Below are 11,738 nucleotides of genomic sequence, written 5' to 3' on the forward strand. Positions count from 1 at the left end.
AGCCAAAACGCAACGACCTTTAGATTCGAGGAATTTTAATAAAATGTTCATTATCGAAATGGTTATTAATTTATTTTTTTCCTTAATTAATGTATGACATCATAGGTATCCGACGTGAATAAGTGAAAACAGATTAAATAAACGAACGTTCTAACAATTTTATTAAATTGATGTACGATATAAATATCATGACGAAGTTTTGCAAATGAAAATATTTAAGCAAGTACTTTTATTTTGTTGTTTCTTAATAATTTATTTACCTTAATACTAACATATATATAATTGATCTAGAATTCCCTCACCAAACACAAGAGCATTGTCTCTTTATGGTGAGGAAAGGCTACTTTAATTTCTATTTTTTTATATCTTGTTTATATCCTGTATTATACTTATCTATGTAAAAAATATTTTTTTCAAATATTAAAAAAAAAATTATTTACCCGGTTGGTTTTCATTTTACTATCATTTAAATCACTTACTTCGAATGTGAAGAATTCAATTTATTTTATGAATTATTATTTTTAAAAGTACTAAAAGTTAAAATGCTTTGCATCATTCGTCATTTTCAGTATAATATTGCTGGAGGCCAAATAATCCACCAAAACTCTATCCTTTTTCTTTTTTGGCTGACTAGTTTCCCGGACGCTTGTTGCTGTAATGTTTTATTCTCGCTTTACGAGGGTCAAATATACGGGATTTGAATATTTGCACTGACTTAGAAGCAAAGCATAAGTTTCACACGGAGAAAAGTTACTAATATAAACATTTTTTTAAATCTGGTCATTTATTCATATTCCTGTTAAAAACGAGACTGCAGGCCTTTAACGAATGAATTTGTGCGTATAAGTCCGTTTTCAAATGTGATACAGTAGATTCAGTGCCGGTCCTGTGCCAGCGCAAATGGAGCAGTTTACTCCGGGCGCCGACATCCAAGGCGCCAAGAAGCCTAATACATTATAATGCTGAACTTTTTTGGTTCCATTGTGGTAAATTTGTATAACCCAATTGATTTGGAGAGGTAATGATTATTGGTGACATTTTTTATTATTATCTTACTTGAGACTTGAGACGATAATAAAACAAATCTACCAGCTTTATTGTAAACATTTGGTTTAATTCAAAAGACGCGTTGTAAAAATAAGATTTTTTTGTTTCACGAGTTATAATTCAACACGGTAAAGGATTCACACTGTTTTCTAAGTTCCAAAAATTAGGTGCATTATTTAAAAAAAATTTAAAACTTGACAATATTGGTGGCTTTCACAACTACCATACTAGGCTCATGCCCGTATTATGGTAGTCGTACATGATTTATGTTGGATTGCACTCGACCCAAACCTTTGAGAAGAAAATAGATCACGTAAAAAGTAACTGTGTTTGCTTAGGTGTCTTTTTATAATCGCTGGTGGGCTCACCATTTGTAAATATTACACTTTTTTTCTTCCATACCAAAGTCTCTAGATTCTTCTTGGCAGGATTTTTGGGCAGATATTATTTCGTTATTATTTTTATCAGGATAAATGCAGCTTCATGAATACTCTGAATTTACTATTTTATTAGGGGATGGCCTGCCATCACTACCTATTTTTCTCCGTATAGTTTAAAACAATAATATGCACATAAAGAGACCGTATTCCATTTACACTTAAAACACATGGTTTAATCAAGCTAGATTAGGCAAATTGTGTTTAACGTCTAAATTATCATATCTTAATGCTCTGTCTAATTTCAGCAAAGTGCTGTTACCAAACGCTGTATTAAAACTCCTGCACGAGATTTTCTAGTGGTGATTACGTGCAATCATTTAATTCTAACGTTTATTTCGGCGATAACACTGTTTGTTTATTGCGCCTTCCAAGTAAGACACTTTTATTGCTATTCCTGAGTTTGCCGAGTTAAAATTTAGCATTCAAATGCATCCAGTAATAATTGGCGATCGCCACCCAAGGAGTTTGGCGAATACAGACCCATACATGCTGTATTTAGATAGATTGGTCGCGTCTCCAACACAAATGCTGACTCAATTATTTTTACTGATTGTAAATCGATCTCTGCCTATCAATTAAGAGGCGAGCGGACACATGACATGAAAACCAGATATTCCAAACTGACCAGGTTAGAAATATCATTTGATTAAAGTTGGACTATGAATGGGACATTTTTTGTAGCGCCAAAATGTTGTCAGTTACCCACGCGTATTTTTTTGATATCCGTATAAGAAACTATGATTGCTGTCCCGCGACTTGAAACATGAAAGGCTTGGTGACTTATCGATATCTTTCGATCAGCGTACAATGGATCTCTTTGCCATGCTGCTTTTTTTAAATATTGATAAAACATTGCAATATTATGCCTATTTGAAAACATATTTTTAATGATGTACATAGCTTTACTCTTTGGTTAGGTAACGTTTTCTTTACTCTACCTGATGCGATACATTTAAAGAAAGTTTTGGTGAATTTCACATCAGCTATGTTATGGGTTATGACTGTAAATAATCACTAGTTAAATGTACTTATTAAAGATAGAATGAACAACTCGTGACAAAAATATAGGAAATTTTAAGATTTTTATCATACTTAACTTCGAAATTTATGAAAGCCAGATCAGATTTATCAGAACAATGCTGTATTACCATTTTCATTTACAGTTCAAATTATTTTAGTTTTACGAGATCAATATTCACACGTTCAAATGCTTGAAATAATTCTAATAATAAAACGAGCAACTTTTTTCTTGCGTCTCTAGTTTATATGCCATAATAAAGTTAGATAGTATGTGTATTGATGGTTTCCTGTGTAGCCATATTATTATTGATAAACAGGTAGGTACTTCGCTCAATAAATCAACTTCAGATCTAAACATTGAACAGGTACTTTGCCAACCTACGTAATAAAATGGACGAGAATTGATTCCTAAGGAGTGGCATTAAATAAACGAATTGGTAAGGAACCAAATCAAACCAGATGAAAAAAAGGTATTGAAATCATGTTAAAAAAAACTGATTGCAGTGGGTGAAATCATTGGACCACATGTTGCTGACAATTTTTTTTGTTATTGAGAGGAATAATATGGAAAAATATCGTTGGAACCTTTTAGATAAATTAATAACATGGATGTGATGTGCATAAATGAATACAATTTGGGTTATGATGACAAAACGTCCGCTACCTGTACTTAACTGGGTCAGCATTTTCTGTTCGTCATTCAGACAAATCTGTGAAAATTTTGACTCAAAGGTTATGGACGAAGTATTTGTATGGGTTTAGTGCATTTTAAGAACGAGATCTGCTCTGAACTGAAATTAAAATTTTGTTATTAACAAGACCGCTATATATACATGCCGCTGATAACTTTGTCGGGACACTCAAATTTATTTTATTCATTATGGATGCATGTGACATAATCAATGTTAAGGTCTCAGAAGTAGGACCATGCTCAATTTAAAAAAATCTTGATAGGGCCTGTTTCTATCTAATAAATCTATCTAAAAAAATAAAATTGCATCAATATATTCTGGTAATAATTGCACAAGAGTCCCAACTGAGATTGTGACATCCCAATAGCGGTATGTTGTGAGGCTGAAGATAACAGGAAGGGGAAGGTTGTAAAGAAGAGGAAGGTGGGGAATATCTGGCTATTCAGAAACATGACTAAAGCCATTTCAATGATCTTTTCAATTCTGAATGGTGGTCTTACATACTTCGGGGTGATACTGAGAGTATATTTCACTCAGGAACGTGCCACAAGTGTATTATTTATTATTTTTAATAAATATATTGTGAAATAACATACATTCGTCAAATCAAATTTACTTTAGCACGCCGGGATTGCTGGTTGAAAGCCTTACCCCTCGACTACAGATGCCGAGCTAACTATAACATGCTAAATAAAATCCAATGATCCAATACTGAAGGAAGTAGAGAGGGAAGATGTGTTAAGGAAGGTTGAGTTGTAAGTATCCGACTGTGATATTGTGGTAACTTAACGCAGCTTTATCCATTCAGGCAACTTTTCGATCATAAATGGCGGTGAATGTTAATCCGTAAAATGTCCTGATTTTGGTTTAATTTGTAAATTCGTCCATGAATCAAGCACCTGCTGTAGCGGGTCAAGAGGTGTCGCAAATAATCCCAACACCGGATACTCGTTACATTCTATTCAAATGAAGCACATTATAAAGGTGTCCGCTGTGTGATGTGTGGGTGTCCCCTCTGCTCGGACCTCGGACTTCGGATCTCGTGAATATTCAGGAACTTTATATTTCGGCCTCTCTGGTTTAATTGCCTCACCTTTAGAACGGCATTTTTTCGCTTTTCATAAAGGTGTTTCTTTAAAAGTTTTATGAAGTATTATTTTAAAATAAATGCGTGCAGTATCGAATAACACTTCATACTGTCTTTTCGATGGGCATTGAACTTATAATGTATTCATTCTAACTGCGAATGCGATACATTTTGGCAGAATATAAAACGGATTTTTTTTTAATTTCAAAAAACATGATTACGGTTGAAAATAAAAATTGGAATTTTTTAAAGTTGGAATCATGTCGCTTTATAAAACTTTTCGCATTACTTCATACTTATTGCATCACTTCACAGTGCGCCCTGCTGTTTAGTTTAATAACCCCGTTTGGGTTAGAGCTCCTACGCATTAACCAAATGTGACGGAGCAAAAACGGGAAATCTTTTCAATAGATTGACATTTCTTAATGGACCGATCTCGATATTTATAACTTGCACGTTAGGTGGGAATGCTACGTTTGTTCTACTGGTATTTTACCAGAATATCTAACACCGAGAACAGGTCATTTTATCTACTTGCTCTTGTGAACACCAGTTTAGCTCTGGAATTACTTCACGGTTTCTGAGCTTCCCCCTCTTACACCACGAATCTCGTCAAGTGTTACTTTATTTCTTTCCTTTAAAGAAGTATATAACAAATGACACAAGCCTCCTGTTTGGAGTTATACAATCGGTTGAGTGACAATTTTGATCTTATATTTTAAACAAAATTGTAAATTATCAGTTGGATAGCTCAGATATATAAATATTGATTCACTTTCATGTTTCTACCATTATATCGAGGTTCCCTAGTATAAATTGTTTTGACAATTATACTACGCTTTCAGGCTACAAATAAATAGTTTACACTCCATCGGAAACTCTTATGCTATTTTAGCTGATGTTTTTAATATGCTAACTAAAAAATTTACCAGTGCGTATTTTAACGAAGTCACTGCATAAGAGGTTTTTAGTTTTTTTTCTTAATTTCTTTCATTAACTTATAATTTTCTTTTCTTTCTTCTTCCTAAATTATGCTATGACTGTCAACAACTATCATGTATGTAAATGACACTTGCGCCGTTAATTCTAAATGGATAAATAAATAACTACACATAATTCAATACCAAGAAATTCACTTTCATATTTACTTATGATGACGTATTACAGCATATCATTACACCATCTGTTGAGTTATCCCTTTTATGGGATGTTTTAATTTATTTATTTTCCATCAAAGATTCTGCCACCCAGGTTATTTAATTGGGTGTCGTAAAATGATTTAAGCGAGCAAATAGTCCCGCTGTTGGCTAAAAAAACGTGTCCGGCAAAAAAACATGCCCTATTGTCCAAACCGGGCATCGAGCAGTCGGGCACGGGCCCCACCGGTTCAAGAAACCTGACCGACGCGCGACGGGAGAGTCGCGATCGCGAGTGACACCTGTGCGATGTGTGGTGCTCGGACCATATTGGACTAATGAGCGGAGAAGGACCAACACTAATCCACAGGTTGTTTTTATTCAAAAATGTTGTACACTTTCACGCTTTGATTTGTGATTTAAAAAATTATTTCACAGTGATTTATTTTTAGGTATTATGCCGGGTTGCGCGTCATCCTTCTTTAACCTAAAGGAGGAAGAGCAACACGGCATTATAACCGAAAAATAAATCACTATTTCGATTATCGATTTCCTCTCTTGTTTGTATTGAATTTTTAACGTCGAAAATTCATTTGAAGACATCAAAACTTTCTTTTAAACCAAAATCAAAGTTTTATTTTTCCTTATCTTTGCTGTACCTACATTAAAACAAAACACTGCTACATGATGGATCACATGATACGCGCTTTGTCTTGTCTGTTACCGTGCTGCTGGAACGAGATGGATTTCCAATCACGTAATCCGCTAGGCTGTACCCATTGACGAAAGAAGATATTGACTTGCCCATACCTCTGGAACCAGGAACCGAACCACCTGACGATCATTTTGGAGCTGGAGACTTCAAACGTGTTTGAATAAACGGCGACATAATTCGTGCCCCTACCGTTAAAATCAAAGATGAACGAGATGTGCTATGAGCAGTTCATACTGTGTGGAATTGTTTTACCCAGTGTCGCCGGTTTTGTTCACCAATACTACTGCACACCTTCGCTTACGCTAAGGTATCCGCACTAATACATAGAACAGATTTCTGTGCGTACACGTCCTGATAGTATTCAAAGTACCCTAATTAGGTAATACTCCGCCTACGGTCCGGCGGCCAACATGGCATATCTCGTTCTTCTAATATCTTTGGTTAAAATCCTTCCAGTACGTTCTGATACATCCTGTATACATGCTTAGTTAATAATTATTGCTTATAAAATAAAAATTAAGTATTAATATTTTTTTAAAATTTATTTAAAAATACTTTATTTCTAAAAAGTTGTGCTGGTTAATTATTATTACGCGTGACTGCAGTTTCGAGAGAATTTTCAAAAACAAAAAGTATAATTTTAAATCATATTACAGAAAATATACTAAAACTCTATTCAGTTTCATGACATCTTTCGCATCTTGTGAGAGCCTCCGTGGTGGAGGGGTAAGGCTCTCGACTAGCATGCCGAAGGGCGCGGGTTCAAATCCCAGCGCAAGTAAATCTAATTTGATTAATTTGTGTTATTTCACAATTTAATTATTAAAAATAATACGTAGTATACTTGTGGCACGTTCCAGAGTGGAAGATACTCTCAATATCACAGTGGTGTAAGACCACTATTCAGAATTGAAACTTTGCTTGAAATGGCTTTTGCCTTGTTTGGTGACCGATCTGAAACACCAGGACTTTGGACTCTTGTGCCGTTTCTAAAAAAATTACTTTCCTGTTTGTGAAATGTTAACAAAAAGCTCAATCTTAATTCAGAAAGGAAAATAATATTTAAAAGTACTATTAATATTGATATCCACAATGCCAAATCACATATAGCAACACATTATCATTATCAGAGGAACAATAAAAACTTGAGAATAATTATTTTTGTAACCTATTTGTATCCACCCTGTACCAGTTTCCATGAGAAGGACTCTAAATATTCTTATGATATAACAGAATGGGAAGGCAGTGTGTGGCGTATGGTGTGGTGTTATGTGTGGTGTATGGTTATGTGGCGTGACTAAAGCACAGGTTGGTGGAGTATTGTACGCTTGTATGGCGAGAGGTACTTTATGGCAGAGTGCGCCTTATATCATCATTAGGAGAAATATTGTGATTCCACTGTCGTTACGGTAGAAGGTTTAAATTAATTTACAATCATTTATTGATACTTTATCAATTTCTCGTGTAAGAGATGATTAATTAATAAATTGAATTAAACTTAAGAAATATGCATTTGAAAGGTACCCACAAAGTACTTTAAAGTTACAGTTAAAGCTATAAGGAAGGTACCCACAAAGTACTTTTAAGTTACAGTTAAAGCTATCAGGAAGGTACATTAGGAATCTATATTTACTCATGTAATCTGCTAACTCACCAAAAATATATTTGCTTTGTGAATTAAAATTTGAATTATATAATTAAATAACTATATTTTATACTTTATTTTATACTGCATTTTTTACTAACTAATTTAAGTCTGTATAACTTAGGAGTAGGAATATTCTTATTTCTGTACTATTTACTTGCTGTTATAGTATTTCAAATGGATATGGTTATATGTATTTTTACTATTACCTTTGTGAACTTGCAATCTCAGAAATATTATTTTTTATTTAATGTGTATGTAAAAGCCCAGTGGGCTTATAAATAAATAAATAAATAAATTTAATATTCTTACGATTTTGAAATTTCATCTAGTTTGGTGGGTCTGTTTTTAATAGTTAAACTAAATATATTTTGACTTATATACCGTAATGATGTAATACAAGCATGGATAAGTTCTATGCGGTCCGCATATAGATACGTCTGAGGATTTTTCGTTTATATATCCAGCATATTTATATGTATAATTTGATACTTTTTATTATTTATGTGAAACTGCAGAAGAGTCCCAACTCCAAACAGCTCCGAACCGTCTGGAGCCAGTGAGACTATGGCATCCCCATTGGGGTATGTTGTGAGGCTAAAGATAGTGGGGGAGGAGAAGGAGGTGGGGAAGATACAATTGGGGAAGTACTTGGTTATTCAGATCTGGTCATCAAACAGGGCTAAAACCATTTGACGCAAGGTTTCTGAGATACTGAGTGTATCTTCCACTCTAGAACGTACCGCAAATATACTGCATATTATTTTAAATTAGTAAATTGTGAAATAACACAAATTTATCAAATAAATACAACTTGTGCCCGCCGGGATTTGAATACCGCAACCTCCAGCTTGCTAGTCTAGAGCGACGGAGTCCCTACAACTCTAACATACTCCAGACTGTCAGGCATATGTAATATAATTAAAGTAAATTGTTTTTTTTAGTGCTATTATGCCTGTGTAATTAAATTATTTAATCGTTGTCATTATTGCAAAATAACACATTTTCTATTAAGTTTCAATTTTGTAATTTTAATGAGGTCCCTAACAAAATGTTGGTCAAATTCATGCCTTTAATCAGAAATAAATCTTAGGATAGTGTTAACATTGTTGTAACATTTAACTTTATGCCATTGGCCACACTTTATGAATCGTAAATTACCTGAAATGGGAGATATACGCCGCGACGCTAGAAACATTTTTATAACAAATTTGTACATTCAATAAATTACACGCAAGAAGAGATTCAATAAATTACACGCAAGAAGAGATTCAATAAATTACACGCAAGAAAAGATTCGATAAATTTGTTCCTGCACGCGTTGTTCATGTAGATACAATGTATTGTACGTGCATATAACCGAGCGATATAAAACTCTTGGTAATGAAGAAGAAACATGCTCTTGACAGTGTTATCACTGTACGTACCAGCGGATTATATAATGAGTCTTCACCTTTAAATAATAAAAAAAACTACTAATTCTTTAAGACCTCGTATCCAAAAAACAATTTTTCTTAATTTATTATATTCATTCTCTATTAATTCATTTGTTCATTCATAATTTGAAGAGATTCTTAATAAATAAGCAATACTCATTTTTTCCGTGTACACTCAGTCAAAAGGGTTTATAGTAGGTACAGTTTTCGTTACAAAATAAAAGTTGTTCCGAAAAGAGGGTAAGTCGGTACCCGCTTTGATTATCGGACCCGATCTGTCGTATTCTAACCACCAATTTATCGACCACCTTCATCGTCACATTAGTGAAATGTCGTTAAAATAAACACATATTCTATGTACGTACCGATTGGTAATCAGGTTCGAATCCGAAGGTCGCGTAAATAAATTTAATATTAATGTGTGATACCAATATGTGGTAAAAATAGTGGTAAAAACTCTCAATATCGCCCCGGTAAAAGATTACCATTCATAATCGAAACATTACAAGAAAATAGCAAAAGCCGTGACAAGCATTCAAAAGATGGTTGGAAAGGGAGGTATGTAAATACAAATGTTAGAGCTAGCGCGCTTATATAAAAAAATAATAACTAAGCAAAAATTGTGAAAATATTAAATAAAACACTACTCGTTTAAAAGAGATCAAATATCCATTGACAAATGCCGAAATTGCATAAAAATGCACTGTGATTTTTTTCGTACGTTTAACATGTTAAATAAGAGAAAAGAATATGTTTTTAATAATTTTCGGAGTATACTTTGCAATTTTTGTTATATCGATGAAATTTCATACAATTATCATTTCGGCTTTACAATGCATTGATGTTGTCTTCAAATACAACATTATTTTTTATCAACTTAAAAATTTTATGTCTTCAAGAGAAATATGCATAGTAGAAAATCGGAATGCGGGGACTTAATATATATAAATCGAAATATAAGATTATAAATCAGTAGAAATTCGAAATGCGGGGGCTTAATATATATAAATCGATGTATAAGATATATGTAAATCGGTAGAAATTCTGAATTCGGGGGCTTAAGTGGCCAGATCGGAATTTAGTAGTTTAGGTACCCCCTAACCTTCCACTTTTTATATCGTTACTCTCCCCAAAACATAAAGCCTAACAACTCACCCCGATATGGGAATATCGTAGTCCCACTAACTTGGTGATTAAACTTGATAATTGGGGGCAGTCGGGACTCAGTGCGACCGCACAACGCTTAAAAAAATTATTTGACGAGCAGAGGCGGATTTGCAGTCTTGGCCGCCCTAGGCCCAGACCATGTAGCCGCCCCTTTCTCAGTACCCATCATATTGACCAGGAGTATCGCTCTTATGAGGATCACCTCATAGATCACCTCAAGAGCGTGATTAAGAGCGTGTTCACACAGAGCTATAATATGCGTGGGATGGCGTATTTCGGCATATCGCTCGCCGTACATTCCAAATTGGAAAGTATGGCGAGCGATATGCTGAAATACGCCATCCCACGCATATTATAGCTCTGTGTGTGAACACGCTATTATGCATAATAATACCTAACGCGGTTCAGTCACTAGCGCAACTGAATCACGGTAGGGATTGGAAATACGCGAGCGGGCGAGCGACGGAGCATGGATAGGTGTTGCGAGGGCGGCTGCGGGGCGTGGGGGCGCGCTGTGTGCTGTGTGTGAACACGCTCTTGCATATCGCTATTTCGTACGTAGAATATTTAGGTACTTAGGAAGTAATTTCTTGTTATCATCTGTGACTTTTTTGTCACGGTTGGCCGCCCCTAATATCTGGCCGCCCTAGGCCCGGGCCTACATAGGCCTAAGGGCAAATCCGCCTCTGTTGACGAGCATATGAAAAATGAACATGTATTGTATTACGAATTACGATAGAAAAATACGTAAAAATATTGAGGAAATTATTGTTGTTAGTAGATAAATCAGTCACAAAAGACTGTAAACGAATGATCACCCTTTTGTTTGCCTGAATCATGTGCACACTACGCAAAATGGAAATCCCGATTTTTTTGTCATATGGTATTGTACTAACAATAATACTATTATAAGAATATGTTTTTATTGTTCAAGCAATACGAGTGTTTTTATTCAAGAATATTATGACTAATCAATGTTTCGGTATCTCCTATAGCAATATACATCAAATAATATGTTTCTTATTTTCTTGATTATGGACAATAATAATTATTACTGAGCAAATAGTTCCAATTATTTTTTCTTGGTAGGATAATATATTTGCACTAAGAAAAGCGTTGTATCATAAAAGGGTTCATTTAACCAATTTTTCAAGGTTTTTCCTTGTGAGCAATATTACTGTGAATGATTTTTCAACGTTTTTCGTAATAATTATCACTTTTGTATCAGAGAATGCGAAAATGAGTAATTCTTTTTCATCGGTCAAATGTTTTCACTTTTGTTTTCGGTAATGAATGAATGCAAATCTTGGAAGTGAATATTAACCCACTTCCCGACATCCTATCGAGCTGCAA

The sequence above is a fragment of the Hesperophylax consimilis genome, chromosome 4 (assembly GCF_061612785.1).
Source record: "Hesperophylax consimilis isolate HC1 chromosome 4, BYU_Hcon_1.0, whole genome shotgun sequence".
NCBI lineage: Eukaryota > Metazoa > Arthropoda > Insecta > Trichoptera > Limnephilidae > Hesperophylax > Hesperophylax consimilis.